The sequence below is a fragment of the Osmerus eperlanus genome, chromosome 11 (genome assembly GCF_963692335.1).
Source record: "Osmerus eperlanus chromosome 11, fOsmEpe2.1, whole genome shotgun sequence".
NCBI lineage: Eukaryota > Metazoa > Chordata > Actinopteri > Osmeriformes > Osmeridae > Osmerus > Osmerus eperlanus.
Window position 1 is genome coordinate 502,192 of NC_085028.1, and position 15,106 is coordinate 517,297.

The 15,106-nt window shown below is 46.2% G+C and overlaps 1 protein-coding gene and 10 non-coding genes across 11 annotated transcripts in view; 10 read left to right on the forward strand and 1 right to left on the reverse strand.

Moving 5' to 3' along the window:
- LOC134029308 (uncharacterized) overlaps positions 1 to 15,106 on the reverse strand; it is a 69,207-nt gene that overhangs the window by 9,304 nt on the left and 44,797 nt on the right. The window lies entirely within an intron of this gene.
- On the forward strand, positions 6,946 to 7,018 carry trnav-cac (transfer RNA valine (anticodon CAC)). Its single transcript has one exon. It is a non-coding gene; the product is annotated as a tRNA-Val (tRNA).
- Positions 10,338 to 10,410, forward strand: trnav-aac (transfer RNA valine (anticodon AAC)). Its single transcript has one exon. It is a non-coding gene; the product is annotated as a tRNA-Val (tRNA).
- Positions 11,097 to 11,169, forward strand: trnav-cac (transfer RNA valine (anticodon CAC)). The gene has a single exon. It is a non-coding gene; the product is annotated as a tRNA-Val (tRNA).
- On the forward strand, positions 11,507 to 11,579 carry trnav-aac (transfer RNA valine (anticodon AAC)). The gene has a single exon. It is a non-coding gene; the product is annotated as a tRNA-Val (tRNA).
- Positions 12,266 to 12,338, forward strand: trnav-cac (transfer RNA valine (anticodon CAC)). The gene has a single exon. It is a non-coding gene; the product is annotated as a tRNA-Val (tRNA).
- trnav-aac (transfer RNA valine (anticodon AAC)) lies at positions 12,679 to 12,751 on the forward strand. The gene has a single exon. It is a non-coding gene; the product is annotated as a tRNA-Val (tRNA).
- On the forward strand, positions 13,434 to 13,506 carry trnav-cac (transfer RNA valine (anticodon CAC)). Its single transcript has one exon. It is a non-coding gene; the product is annotated as a tRNA-Val (tRNA).
- trnav-aac (transfer RNA valine (anticodon AAC)) lies at positions 13,847 to 13,919 on the forward strand. Its single transcript has one exon. It is a non-coding gene; the product is annotated as a tRNA-Val (tRNA).
- Positions 14,602 to 14,674, forward strand: trnav-cac (transfer RNA valine (anticodon CAC)). The gene has a single exon. It is a non-coding gene; the product is annotated as a tRNA-Val (tRNA).
- On the forward strand, positions 15,015 to 15,087 carry trnav-aac (transfer RNA valine (anticodon AAC)). The gene has a single exon. It is a non-coding gene; the product is annotated as a tRNA-Val (tRNA).

The following is a 15,106-nucleotide window of genomic DNA, read 5'->3' on the forward strand; positions in this document are numbered from 1 at the left end:
TTCAGTGAAATAGTAGACTGTTTCCGAAAGTAGATGTACTTCCTTAATAATATCAGCTTATATTGTACATTACACATCACAATTGTGTGTCATATCACAAAGTAAAATTAGTAAATAGTTATCACCTGGCCTCTTTGCTTGTGGCATTTCTGCAGCTGCCTTGCAGTAAAGCTATAGTTAGCCTAGCTATCTCCCAGAAGTTAACGAGCTGCTAAACTAATATTCTGCTAGAGGTAGTCACGCGAGTTTTCGTGACGTAAGTAGCGTCATTGACTGTGGTTAGCAAGTTAGCCACCGTTAGCTTCACTTTTCGACACAAAAACGTAATTTCTACTTAAACCGTGCAACGGAACGTAAATCCCAATACAAGCAACTCAATCGGTACCAGGACGAAACGTTTGACACCTAGGTTGTCTATGTAGGCCAAATATTGACTGAGTTTTAGGGGGGCAAAAAGAATAATAATAATATATATGTGAGAGAACAAAGGTTGTGCCCTTGCCGAAGGCAAAGCACACCCAATAATATATATGTGAGAGAACAAAGGTTGTGCCCTTGCCGAAGGCAAAGCACACCCAATGAAACACTGTTGTTGTTGTTGTTTTTACTGTTTATTACTTCTATAGTCGTTTCCTATTTAACCTACACCAAAATCTAAAATATTTATATAAATATTTACAGAATATCCGTATTCTTCTGATAACCAGTAGCAGCTAATCAAAATATATACTTTACTGCTTTTTACAATGGGAGAAAATGAATAGTGAGCAGAATTAAGTTCAAGTTATCGTTGATGCGGCCCTCCAACACATTTCAGGTTTCTCATGTGGCCCCTTGTAAAAATTAATTACGGACCCCTGAGTTACGGAGCTGGGCCATGGAGCTAACCCATGGAGCTAGGATTTTGATGCTAGGGAGAGTGTGAGAAGATGATTTAGCCAAGGCCAAAGGGTAAGAAGGCCAAATTACAGGTGTTGGCCATCTGAAGGGCATGCGACAGCAAGGTGGGACCTGCTATAAGACTTTGAGCTATGAAATGTTAGGTCTCAGTTCAGGGAAGCGCTTTTAAACAGTAGCACTTTCTATTTTGAAATGTTTTATTTTGCTTAAAATGTTTTAGTTTGGCAGCTCAGTGAAGCACTTAAAAGATTTTTATTTTTATATATATTTATATTATTATTTTTATGCTTCAAATAAAAAATATATTTACCTACACCTTATTCTTGTTTAAGATCATTTACATAATATATATGAATGTACATGGAGCGTGATAAAAAGAGGGTACAATTTCTGGGGAAATTGTAGGGTGTGCTTGCTTGCGTTGGTTGCAGAGTGGTGCGTTTTTTACTGACATTTTTACAACTGATATTTCTGTTTCTTATATACTAGTGTAATAATTGGACCAATACACTGTTCCTATTGGTCTAGAAGACGTTCTCAAAAGTTAATAAGTCTGTTTATATACCTCCTGAAAGTTTGCAGAGGTAAATAAACGTTTTACGGACCTAGCAACAAGCGGTTGCCTTGGAGATGTAGCCATTGACCTTAACAACGTTGCATCTGCTCGGCAACAAAGTAGCCTAAAAAGCCTAAAAAAAAGCCTAAAACAACCAAATACGGTTTTTGCACAGGTCCGCAAACGCCCCGCAATCGCTTCCCGTTTTAAAGAAGTATCTGAAGCAGACAAAAGACGAATTGATGTTGTTGATATGATATATTTTAACATCCTCCCCCCCCCCCCATTGACGAGTTCTCGTCCCACCCCACTAACACTGCCACTGACACCTTGTTAACCACTTTAACTGCATCACTTGACTCTCTCTGTCCCCTGTCAACCAGGCCTGCACGATGTTCTCCCTCCTGCCCGTGGCTTACGGATGTTATCCGTGAAGAACGGTCCACCCTTCGGGCAGCTGAGAGGAGATGGCGCAAGTCCAAAGGCGGTCCGGACCTTGATAAGTATCACTCCCTCCTCAAATCCTTCTCTTCTCACATAACTGGTGCTAAAACCCTCTACTTTCTGAACAAAATTAACTCTGCTTCAAACCCCCACAAACTTTTTTCTACCTTCTCCACGCTTCTTAACCCACCTCCCCCACCCCCTCCCTCCACCCTGACAGCAGACGACTTCTCCTCCTTCTTTGAGAAAAAAGTCGCCGACATTAGCAGTCGGCTCCCTAAGCCCACCTGTCCTACCCTCTCACCCTCCATGACAGACCCGACTAAATGTCTAAACTCTTTTTCTCCCCTGTCTGAGGCAGAGATCTCTGACCTCATTCTCTCTCATCGCCCCACCTCCTGTCCCCTTGATCCTATACCCTCCCCTCTCTTTCAAACCATCTCCCCCTCCATCATAACTTTTCTTCTCCATGTCCTAAACTCCTCTCTTACCTCTGGCACCTTCCCCTCTGCCTTCAAACAGGCTAGAGTTACCCCTCTACTCAAAAAACCCTCCCTTAACCCTGCCGTTCTCCAGAACTACAGACCGGTATCACTGTTACCCTTCCTTTCAAAAACAATTGAACGTGCTGTATCTAACCAACTGTCTAACTTTCTCTCTCAGAACAACCTGCTTGACCCCAACCAATCGGGCTTCAAGACTGGCCACTCCACAGAGACTGCCCTCCTTTCAGTCGCCACCGCCCTCCAGTCTGCCAGAGCGGCTTCCAGGTCATCTGTCATCATTCTGCTGGACCTTTCTGCAGCGTTTGATACGGTTAACCACCAGATCCTGCTCGCCAGACTTTCTGAGAAGGGCATCACTGGCACTGCACTCCAGTGGATCTCATCCTACCTGTCGGGAAGATCCTACCAGGTTTCCTGGGGAGGCAAACTGTCAGGCCCTCGCCAGCTCTCCACTGGTGTCCCACAGGGCTCCGTCCTTGGACCCCTCCTCTTCTCTCTGTACACCACCTCACTTGGACCAATCATCACCTCCCATGGCTTCTCCTACCACTGCTACGCTGACGACACGCAGCTGTACCTGTCGTTCCCCCCGACAGATCCGGGGATCTCAGCTAGGATTGAGGCCTGCCTCACAGACATCTCCGCCTGGATGACCGAGCACCACCTCCAGCTGAACCTCACCAAAACAGAACTTGTCATCATCCCGGCTAAACCCTCCATCTCCCACGATCTCTCAATCACCCTGGGATCTGCGACGGTGACCCCTTCATCCTCTGCCAGGAACCTTGGGGTTACCATGGACGACGAGCTCTCCCTCACGGCCCACATTGCTGCGGTCTCCCGGTCGTGTAGATTCACCCTCTACAACATCCGGAAGATCAGGAGATACCTGTCTGAGCACTCCACCCAGCTGCTAGTCCAAGCACTTGTCCTCTCCAAGTTGGACTATTGCAACTCGCTGCTCGCTGGTCTCCCAGCATGTGCAACCCGTCCTCTTCAGAGGATTCAGAACGCAGCGGCCCGCCTGGTCTACAATCTACCCAGACGCTCCCATGTTACCCCGCTCCTCATCTCTCTCCACTGGCTACCTATCATGGCCCGTATCAGATTCAAGACCCTGGTATTGACCTTCCGAGCAGTGAACGGGACTGCACCCGTCTACATCAAGTCTCTCCTGCAGCCCTACACCCCCACCCGTCACCTACGGTCTTCTTCAGACAACCGCCTGGTGGTCCCACCGCTCAAGACCGCCCGGTCCCAACACAAGCTCTTCTCCTGTCTGGCCCCCCAGTGGTGGAATCAACTCCCCACTTCCATCAGAGACACTGACTGTCTCTCCACCTTCAAGAAAAGGCTCAAGACGCACTTGTTCCGGGAGTACAAAGGTACTTAGGAATGGTTCGCTTGACCCGATGTTAGTTTCCTCAAGGATCACAATGACTCTTGCTTAGAGACTTGTTGCTCTTGTGGTTAGTGGTAACTGACTTAAATTTTTGTACTCGCTGTGATATATTGTTTTATTATTGTTGCTTGCTTTTTTTTCCCACAGGTACACTTGCACTTATAGCAGTTCATGTTGTTTAATTGTAACTTGTTTAACTACATGCTCTTATGGTTCTTCCCTTTGGCACTTATTTTGGTTGTTCACAATGTGTGCTTCATGTTTTGGCTACTCGCAATGTTTTGTGGCTATCTCGTTGTTATGATCAGTGACATATGCACTTTGTAAAGCTCTCTCTTGGAAGTCGCTTTGGATAAAAGCGTCTGCTAAATGAATAAATGTAAATATGTTGCGTTGGAGATGTAGTGACGTCACCAGTGCAAGTGCAGCTGATTGCTCTGACAACATAAGAAACCAAATGTTTACTCCTCGACAGGTCAGGAAACGCTTTGTCGCCTCGATTTGTTAAAACAATTTGTTTTTGTAAACCTCGACCTACGGTCTCGGTTAACAAACGTTTTAACAAATCTCGGTTTACAAAGGCGTTTGCAGACCTGTCAAGGAGTAAACATTTGCTGTATATTTTATATAATAATGCATACTTATTATTTATAAAGATTACATAGATTTAAATGCATATTTCTTTTGCTGCTCATTTACAACTCAAAATACTAAGAGTGAAGTGTAGAATGAAATAGTTGTCTTCTCATTTCCCAAGAGGAAATGGTGATTAGAAGCCTCATAGTTGAATCAAAACGAATAAATTTGGCAGACCGGTGTAAAAATTGACCTAATCTCTATGACTTAAACGTCCTTTCAAGTTTTTCCCTTCTCGTGATATTTTCAGGCATTTAGCCTACTCATATTGCACTCATTCATTAATAAAGAACCCCCTTTGAAGATTATTCCAAAAACGACGTTACCGTCAGTAGAGTTATCTCAGATGGAATCGCGATTCAAACAGTACCATCTGCTAACTGAAAATATGCCCCCAAAAACATAAATAAGCTTGACATTTATTTAGTAGAAAATCGCTCATTCATAAAAAGCTCACTGGTAGCGATCATTGTCAGTAACAACGCAAAATGCGATATAGCCCTGTGTGGAGAAGCTGCCCCGGTAAATTGTAATACTACGGTACAGTACTAGACTACTGCTGTGTTTGTCGGACGGCCTCGGGAAGCAGACGGGCGACGTGACGTCTGGCGTCAGAGAAACCGCGGTCGGACCCGTCTGCCAAGCGGCTGTGCGGAGGCCCTTGGGAAGCAGACGGGCCACGTTGACCTAGATTAAATTGATAAGGTGGGAACGGCGGGAGACAAATGAAACCGCAGCTGGACCTCTTCGCCGAGCCCACGGCCGAGAGGGGTCGTCGCAGGCCAACATTTCAAAGACGGCCTTTACGATTCGACGATTCTTGATCGCTCTTTGGCGGTCGAATTAGGGAGGCGTCCTTAGAATAATTTGTCCATGCAATCACGTAAGCTGTAGGCAAGTGCTACTAACACACATTCCGTGTTTTACTCATGAGCACACGCCACACAGACCTGCAACTTGGCAGAAGGGTCCGACCGCGGTTTTCTCTGACGCCTGGCCAATTCTCCCGCTGAGAGGGATCGCCAATCGTCGAATCTTAAAAGGCCGCGCGCGCGCGGTTGGACCTAAAATAAAGTGGACGAGACGAGGTCGGAGAGACGCGTCGATTTCATTTGTCTCCCTTTGTTGCGACCTTATCAATTTAATATAGGTCAACGTTGCCCGTCTCATTTCGAGGGCCGCCGCACGGCCGCTTGGCAGACGGGTCCGACCGCTGTTTTCATTTGTATGCCGCCGTTCCGACCTTATCAATTTAATCTAGGTCAACGTGGCCCGTCTGATTCCGAGGGCCTCCGCACGGACGCTTGGCAGACGGGTCCGACCGCGGTTTCTCTGAAGCCAGACGTCACACTCATTCTACCGCCGAGAGGGGTCGCTGATTGTCGAATCGTAAAGGCGTCATTAGACTCAGGAGAGATGTTGGAGGCGTGGATCTAACCTTGTCAAGGTGAGAGAGCCCAATGACGCCTACCTAATTCGACCGCCGTAATTGACAACGCAGACACTGCGGTGGGTCACAACGACCCGCGGACAGCTCCACCTAGTGTTAACTAGTGATATAACCTGATATATAAACTTCTGGGGTGGGCGGCGGGTTCATAATTGACAACGCAGACACTGCGCTGGGTCACAATGACCCGGAGACAGCTCCACCTAGTGTTAACTAGTGATATAACGTGATATATACACTTTGACAACGCAGACTTTTTTTAGTTTTAAAGGTTTTATTCACAACGGACACAACACAAGAAAGGCGTGGGGCCTAGACCCCACTCACCCAACCGACACTGACCGCACAAACCCCAATCCCAATAAACACATCATAGACACCACAATAAACCATCACCCTTCCCATCCCCCACACCCCCAGCCCCTTACACACACAAAATAACCTAACGCAGACACTGCGGTGGGTCACAATGACCTGAGGGCAGCGCGAGTGTTCCTCCTAGTTTTAACTGTTGATATTATGTGATATACCCCTCCCCTACGTATCTACGTTTTTGTATTAGGAAGAGTCGCACCGACACGGCGGTGACAGGGTTAATACAAAAATTATAATTATTTATTTTTTATTAGGTAAAAGTATCGCTACACGACGGTGGGTCACAATGACCCGAAGGTAGCACAAGGGGTAGGTATAGTTATCGCAACACGACGATGGGTCACAATGACCCGAAGGTAGCACAAGGGGTAGGTATAGTTATCTAGAAGCCTGGTAACGAACATGCATTTGAATCAGGTGTGTTGGAGCCAAGAAACCTCTAAAAACATGCAGGACAGGGTTAAGAACCACTGATCTAAAGCATGCTGGCCTGAGGACAAGGGTTGAGAACCACTGCCTTAGACCGTCTCAGTGCCCGCTGGCTTGTTGAAGAACCATATCAACTGGTTCATAAGCCCAAATGCCTATTTGACATGATAAAGGCGTGTCCTCGCTCTGTGTCCTTGTTTGTTTGTGTGTGGGTGTGCAGTGAGATTCTGTTGTTGGCTAGGAAGAAGTTTCCGTAGTGTAGTGGTTATCACGTTCGCCTCACATGCGAAAGGTCCCCGGTTCGACACCGGGCGGAAACACGTCCCCTTTTATCAGCAGTCTGGTAAATAATTGATGTATTGTCGACAGTTACGAGTTTGTTGGAGTACCCTGGGCCCGGTTTTTCAAAAGTAATCCACTAGGATTTTGGATAACGGATTGGATCAAATCTTGAAAATGGGTTTTTCAAAAGAAAAAACGGATTACATAATCGGATTAGATCACGTAATCCAATCTTGGTTTTAATCCGGATCAAACCTTTAGTTTGGGTTTTTCTGAACTTTTTTGTAGGATTTGGATCACTTTGATCCAAAAAATCGGGATTAAACTGATCCCATCAGAAGGGTGGATTCAGCGTGGATTTCATGCCCAAAATGTAATGAAAACTTTTAAAATGTATCAAATAATACTAAATTTGGATCATGCAGTATCTGACAAGATATCCTATTTATTCATAAGGTTTTAATTTTATTTGTACATCCGTCAGCCTACAGTGATTAGGTAGGCTTTAAGGTATTCAGCCTTTCAGTATAGGCCTACAGCAAAGTAGAAAGAGTTTGGCCTCATAAAATAATCCCCCAAACAGCTGTAAAAATTGACCAAAAACAATACATTTTATTCTGTCACTAATTGACATATATATATTCATCGCAATCGAAAATATTTTTGTTTTTAGAATATTTATTAGTGATGCATGCAATGATTACAGAATAACCAAATAAATGCAAAGAATGGCAATCACTGATTTTTTAAATCCCAAACAAATCCAAATCAGAAATAGTGTCTAAATATTGCGTCCCTTGTTGCACGTCCTGTTTGCTCGTTCTGGCAGAATGCAGGAGGTTGGTTAGGGTCTCCAAGGGGCTCAGGTGCTTTATTGTCAGCACAGAGAGGGACATTGCGCTTAGTAGCGATGTTGTGCAGGACAATACAGGCAAGGGTTATGTTGCATGCTTTCCGTGGTTCCGCTCTCAGGTAGTTAAGGCATGCAAAGCGCCTCTTAAGAACTCCATTTAAACGCTCAATTGCACATCTTGCTCTGCAATGAGCAGTGTTGAAGCGTGCCTGCGCCGGTGTATTTGCTGTTAGAAAAGGAGTCATCAGCCATGGTAGGAGTGGGTAGGCACTGTCTCCTAATATTATGCCATCCGGTCGGTTGGTTTGGAGGTCTCTATATAGAGCGCTTTCCCTCAGGATGCGTGCATCATGGACAGACCCAGGCCACTTGACAACGCAGTTGGTGATGATGAGGTCAGCATCACACACAATTTGGACATTGATGCTGTGCCTCCCCTTTCTGTTTATTAACTCCCATTCATTCTCGTGAGGTGCTTGTATATGCAGATGTGTGCAGTCGATTGCTCCAATAGTATTGGGCATATTCCCCAAAAGAAAAAAGCTGCGCTTGGCCTGGGCAATCTGGTTGTCCTTTGGAAAAGAAACAAATTCATTGACCAGGCTGGCCAGTGCGATTGACACATCTCTCACCACATCACACACAGCTGATTTCACCACTCCCATATAGTCACCAACATTTTGATAGAAAGTCCCACATGCATAAAATCGGAGAGCAATGAGGATCTGGTCTTCCACAGACAGACCGTGACTCCTTTGGGTTCTGTGTTGAAGTTTTGGCCTGAGAAGGTTCACAAGGTACTCTATATCAGCCTTCCCAAAGCGAAACCGGACATACAGCTCCTCAGTGGTGTATTGCTCCAGTGGCTTGGTACGTTCAACATACACCCTTTGACGGTATCCTCTCCTGGCAAAGTGGTGGTGGCGGTGGACAACACCTGCCATTTCACTGTCTCTCTGTGAATCCTCTGAGAAAGGCTGATTTATATGGCTGTGTAGTTGGTCTTTTCAAACACACCTATTACAACTGATTGGTTTTGGCTTGTGGAACCATGGACTCAAGAAGCTGTAACTTCACTGCTGCTGAAACCAATGCACTACTAGAGGGTGTTCGGTGCCATTATGGAACAATAGTGGGAAGTTTTAATTCTGCTAAGGATACCAACAAAAAGAAAAATGATGTTTGGATTTTAATCACAGAAAATGTGAATGCCATAGGGTCTGGCCAGAAGAGGACCACAGACCAAATCAAATTGCGGTGGAAGAATCTTAAGGCCAGGGCAACAAAGCACCATGCTGAAGCCAAAAACCCACAAACAGGCAACAAGCCATTTAAGAGGGGAGATTACACAGATGTGGTCCTCGACATCATTGGAGGTGAGAAGTCGCAAGCTCTCCATGGTATTCAAGGTGTTGTAGGGGATGGCGAGCCTTGGATTGAGGAGGAAGAGAATCTGACAGTTCCTCCTGAGGCTGATCCAGAGCGCGTATTTATATTGGATCTCAGCTCTGTTCCTGAGGAAGAAGCTGGATCCTCATTGGTTGAGCCAGTGGTAGTTGCCACAGGATCTCAGAGGAAAGGCTTGAAGCGCCCTTCACCAAACAAAGATGATGATTACAAGGCACTTCTGCAAAAAGAGACTGAAAGGGCAGAAGCACAGCTTCGTCTGGCAGAGGAACAACTGACTCTGACCAAACTGCAGCAAACCAAGGCCAGACTTGAGATCCGCCTCCTAAAGGCTACGCTCAGACAAGCTGGTCTCTCCACATCAGATGAGGAAGTCTGAAATTATTGTGGATTATTTGACAGTCTTTTTTTTTATTCAATACATCTATATTTGAAACTTGTTATAAATATCCTCAATGTACAGTGTTTGTGTTGTAGGTCTCAGATGAGCGGACTGCTGGAAGAGGATGGGGTGGGGGTTTTCTTTTTTTTTAAATGTGTGTGTTTTCATTTCAAATAAAAATAAACTTATATTGACCCCACACTGGCTATTCTACTTGTTGCTCTTTATATATGGTTCTACATTGTGATTTCCTATCCTGTTTGAGCACTGGTTATCCAGATTTGGTGATCCTGAAAAGTTCCTATCCGGATCAGATTGATCCAATACGATGTTGCTTTGAAAAACTGGCTCAAAAGTAAGATGGATTACGTGATCACGGATCGCAAAAAAAAGGATTACTAAATCCGGATCAATTTTATCCGGATTGAACCTTTTAAAAAACCGGGCCCTGGTGCCACATGCTCCGTCGTTTTCTGTAGAGCTTGGTAAGGGGCAAATCAGGTCTAACACATGCAGAGCAGGGAAACCTGAGGTCCAGGATTGGGAAAGGTTGCTTTGGACAATCTCATTTGTTTCTAGCTTGCTGAAGAAGAGTATCAACTAGTTCATGAGCCGAAATGCCCATGTCAAGATTTTAAATGTGTGTCCTTGTTCTGTTTCCTTGTTACTTGCGTGTTTGTGTGTGCACTGGGCTTCTGTCTTTCAGGAGTTGGCAGTTTCCGTAGTGTAGCGGTTATCACGTTCGCTTAACACGCGAAAGGTCCCCGGTTCGAGACCGGGCGGAAACTTATGCATCTTTCCTCGGTTTTCGTCCAATGGCGATCCTCTCGAGAGTAGTTAATGTCCCATGTAGTCCCAATGTCCCAAGAAGTCCCATGATTCAGTGGAGTTGACATGTCATTCTTTGAAATGGGAAGTCAGCTACCCTGGTGCCAATTGTGCGGATTCGCCTTTTAAGCCGTTCCGTTGTTTCTACCAGTCGGTAGAATCCCGTTCAGCAAGATTACCATGAATGTCATGGGCCAAGGACCTATGTTACTTCTGAGACCTTCAGACCAGTCGTTCGCGATCCTGGTCCCACCTGCCCTGCCCTGCATGTTTGAGATGTTTCCCTGCTCCAACACACCCGATTCAAATAAGTGGGTCGTTATGTAGCTCTCTAGAAGCCTTGTAACGAACATGCATTTGAATCAGGTGTGTTGGAGCCAAGAAACCTCTAAAAACATGCAGGACAGGGGTTCCCTGAGGACAGGGTTAAGAACCACTGATCTAAAGCATGCTGGCCTGAGGACAAGGGTTGAGAACCACTGCCTTAGACCGTCTCAGTGCCCGCTGACTTGTTTAAGAACCATATCAACTGGTTCATGAGCCCAAATGCCCATTTGACATGATAAAGGCGTGTCCTCGTTCTGTGTCCTTGTTTGTGTGTGTGTGTGTGGGTGTGCAGTGAGATTCTGTTGTTGGTTAGGAATAAGTTTCCGTAGTGTAGTGGTTATCACGTTCGCCTCACACGCGAAAGGTCCCCTGTTCGAGACCGGGCGGAAACATGTCCCCTTTTATCATCAGTCTCGTAAATAATTGATGCATTGTCGACAGTTACAAGTTTGTTGGAGTACCCTGGTGCCACATGCTCCGTCGTTTTCTGTAGAGCTTGGTAAGGGTCCAATCAGGTCTAACGCATGCAGAGCAGGGAAACCTGAGGTCAAGGATTGGGAAAGGTTGCTTTGGACAATCTCATTTGTTGCTAGCTTGCTGAAGAAGAGTATCAACTAGTTCATGAGTCGAAATGCCCATGTCAAGATTTTAAATGTGTGTCCTTGTTCTGTTTCCTTGTTACTTGCGTGTTTGTGTGTGCACTGGGCTTCTGTCTTTCAGGATTTGGCAGTTTCCGTAGTGTAGCGGTTATCACATTCGCTTAACAGGCGAAAGGTCCCAGGTTCGAGACCGGGTGGAAACTTCTGCATCTTTCCTCGGTTTTCGTCCAATGGCGATCCTCTCGAGAGTAGTTAATGTCCCATGTAGTCCCAATGTCCCAAGAAGTCCCATGATTCAGTGGAGTTGACATGTCATTCTTTGAAATGGGAAGTCAGCTACCCTGGTGCCAATTGTGCGGATTCGCCTTTTAAGCCGTTCCGTTGTTTCTACCAGTCGGTAGAATCCCGTTCAGCAAGATTACCATGAATGTCATGGGCCAAGGACCTATGTTACTTCTGAGACCTTCAGACCAGTCGTTCGCGATCCTGGTCCCACCTGCCCTGCCCTGCATGTTTGAGATGTTTCCCTGCTCCAACACACCCGATTCAAATAAGTGGGTCGTTATGTAGCTCTCTAGAAGCCTTGTAACGAACATGCATTTGAATCAGGTGTGTTGGAGCCAAGAAACCTCTAAAAACATGCAGGACAGGGGTTCCCTGAGGACAGGGTTAAGAACCACTGATCTAAAGCATGCTGGCCTGAGGACAAGGGTTGAGAACCACTGCCTTAGACCGTCTCAGTGCCCGCTGACTTGTTTAAGAACCATATCAACTGGTTCATGAGCCCAAATGCCCATTTGACATGATAAAGGCGTGTCCTCGTTCTGTGTCCTTGTTTGTGTGTGTGTGTGTGGGTGTGCAGTGAGATTCTGTTGTTGATTAGGAATAAGTTTCCGTAGTGTAGTGGTTATCACGTTCGCCTCACACGCGAAAGGTCCCCTGTTCGAGACCGGGCGGAAACATGTCCCCTTTTATCAGCAGTCTCGTAAATAATTGATGCATTGTCGACAGTTACAAGTTTGTTGGAGTACCCTGGTGCCACATGCTCCGTCGTTTTCTGTAGAGCTTGGTAAGGGTCCAATCAGGTCTAACGCATGCAGAGCAGGGAAACCTGAGGTCAAGGATTGGGAAAGGTTGCTTTGGACAATCTCATTTGTTGCTAGCTTGCTGAAGAAGAGTATCAACTAGTTCATGAGCCGAAATGCCCATGTCAAGATTTTAAATGTGTGTCCTCCTTGTTCTGTTTCCTTGTTACTTGCGTGTTTGTGTGTGCACTGGGCTTCTGTCTTTCAGGAGTTGGCAGTTTCTGTAGTGTAGCGGTTATCACGTTCGCTTAACACGCGAAAGGTCCCCGGTTCGAGACCGGGCGGAAACTTCTACATCTTTCCTCGGTTTTCGTCCAATGGCGATCCTCTCGAGAGTAGTTAATGTCCCATGTAGTCCCAATGTCCCAAGAAGTCCCATGATTCAGTGGAGTTGACATGTCATTCTTTGAAATGGGAAGTCAGCTACCCTGGTGCCACTTGTGCGCATTCGCCTTTTAAGCCGTTCCGTTGTTTCTACCAGTCGGTAGAATCCCGTTCAGCAAGATTACCATGAATGTCATGGGCCAAGGACCTTTGTTACTTCTGAGACCTTCAGACCAGTCGTTCGCGATCCTGGTCCCACCTGCCCTGCCCTGCATGTTTGAGATGTTTCCCTGCTCCAACACACCCGATTCAAATAAGTGGGTCGTTATGTAGCTCTCTAGAAGCCTTGTAACAAACATGCATTTGAATCAGGTGTGTTGGAGCCAAGAAACCTCTAAAAACATGCAGGACAGGGGTTCCCTGAGGACAGGGTTAAGAACCACTGATCTAAAGCATGCTGGCCTGAGGACAAGGGTTGAGAACCACTGCCTTAGACCGTCTCAGTGCCCGCTGACTTGTTTAAGAACCATATCAACTGGTTCATGAGCCCAAATGCCCATTTGACATGATAAAGGCGTGTCCTCGTTCTGTGTCCTTGTTTGTGTGTGTGTGGGTGTGCAGTGAGATTCTGTTGTTGGTTAGGAAGAAGTTTCCGTAGTGTAGTGGTTATCACGTTCGCCTCACACGCGAAAGGTCCCCTGTTCGAGACCGGGCGGAAACATGTCCCCTTTTATCAGCAGTCTCGTAAATAATTGATGCATTGTCGACAGTTACAAGTTTGTTGGAGTACCCTGGTGCCACATGCTCCGTCGTTTTCTGTAGAGCTTGGTAAGGGTCCAATCAGGTCTAACGCATGCAGAGCAGGGAAACCTGAGGTCCAGGATTGGGAAAGGTTGCTTTGGACAATCTCATTTGTTGCTAGCTTGCTGAAGAAGAGTATCAACTAGTTCATGAGCCGAAATGCCCATGTCAAGATTTTAAATGTGTGTCCTCCTTGTTCTGTTTCCTTGTTACTTGCGTGTTTGTGTGTGCACTGGGCTTCTGTCTTTCAGGAGTTGGCAGTTTCTGTAGTGTAGCGGTTATCACGTTCGCTTAACACGCGAAAGGTCCCCGGTTCGAGACCGGGCGGAAACTTCTACATCTTTCCTCGGTTTTCGTCCAATGGCGATCCTCTCGAGAGTAGTTAATGTCCCATGTAGTCCCAATGTCCCAAGAAGTCCCATGATTCAGTGGAGTTGACATGTCATTCTTTGAAATGGGAAGTCAGCTACCCTGGTGCCACTTGTGCGCATTCGCCTTTTAAGCCGTTCCGTTGTTTCTACCAGTCGGTAGAATCCCGTTCAGCAAGATTACCATGAATGTCATGGGCCAAGGACCTTTGTTACTTCTGAGACCTTCAGACCAGTCGTTCGCGATCCTGGTCCCACCTGCCCTGCCCTGCATGTTTGAGATGTTTCCCTGCTCCAACACACCCGATTCAAATAAGTGGGTCGTTATGTAGCTCTCTAGAAGCCTTGTAACAAACATGCATTTGAATCAGGTGTGTTGGAGCCAAGAAACCTCTAAAAACATGCAGGACAGGGGTTCCCTGAGGACAGGGTTAAGAACCACTGATCTAAAGCATGCTGGCCTGAGGACAAGGGTTGAGAACCACTGCCTTAGACCGTCTCAGTGCCCGCTGACTTGTTTAAGAACCATATCAACTGGTTCATGAGCCCAAATGCCCATTTGACATGATAAAGGCGTGTCCTCGTTCTGTGTCCTTGTTTGTGTGTGTGTGGGTGTGCAGTGAGATTCTGTTGTTGGTTAGGAAGAAGTTTCCGTAGTGTAGTGGTTATCACGTTCGCCTCACACGCGAAAGGTCCCCTGTTCGAGACCGGGCGGAAACATGTCCCCTTTTATCAGCAGTCTCGTAAATAATTGATGCATTGTCAACAGTTACAAGTTTGTTGGAGTACCCTGGTGCCACATGCTCCGTCGTTTTCTGTAGAGCTTGGTAAGGGTCCAATCAGGTCTAACGCATGCAGAGCAGGGAAACCTGAGGTCCAGGATTGGGAAAGGTTGCTTTGGACAATCTCATTTGTTGCTAGCTTGCTGAAGAAGAGTATCAACTAGTTCATGAGCCGAAATGCCCATGTCAAGATTTTAAATGTGTGTCCTCCTTGTTCTGTTTCCTTGTTACTTGCGTGTTTGTGTGTGCACTGGGCTTCTGTCTTTCAGGAGTTGGCAGTTTCTGTAGTGTAGCGGTTATCACGTTCGCTTAACACGCGAAAGGTCCCCGGTTCGAGACCGGGCGGAAACTTCTACATCTTTCCTCGGTT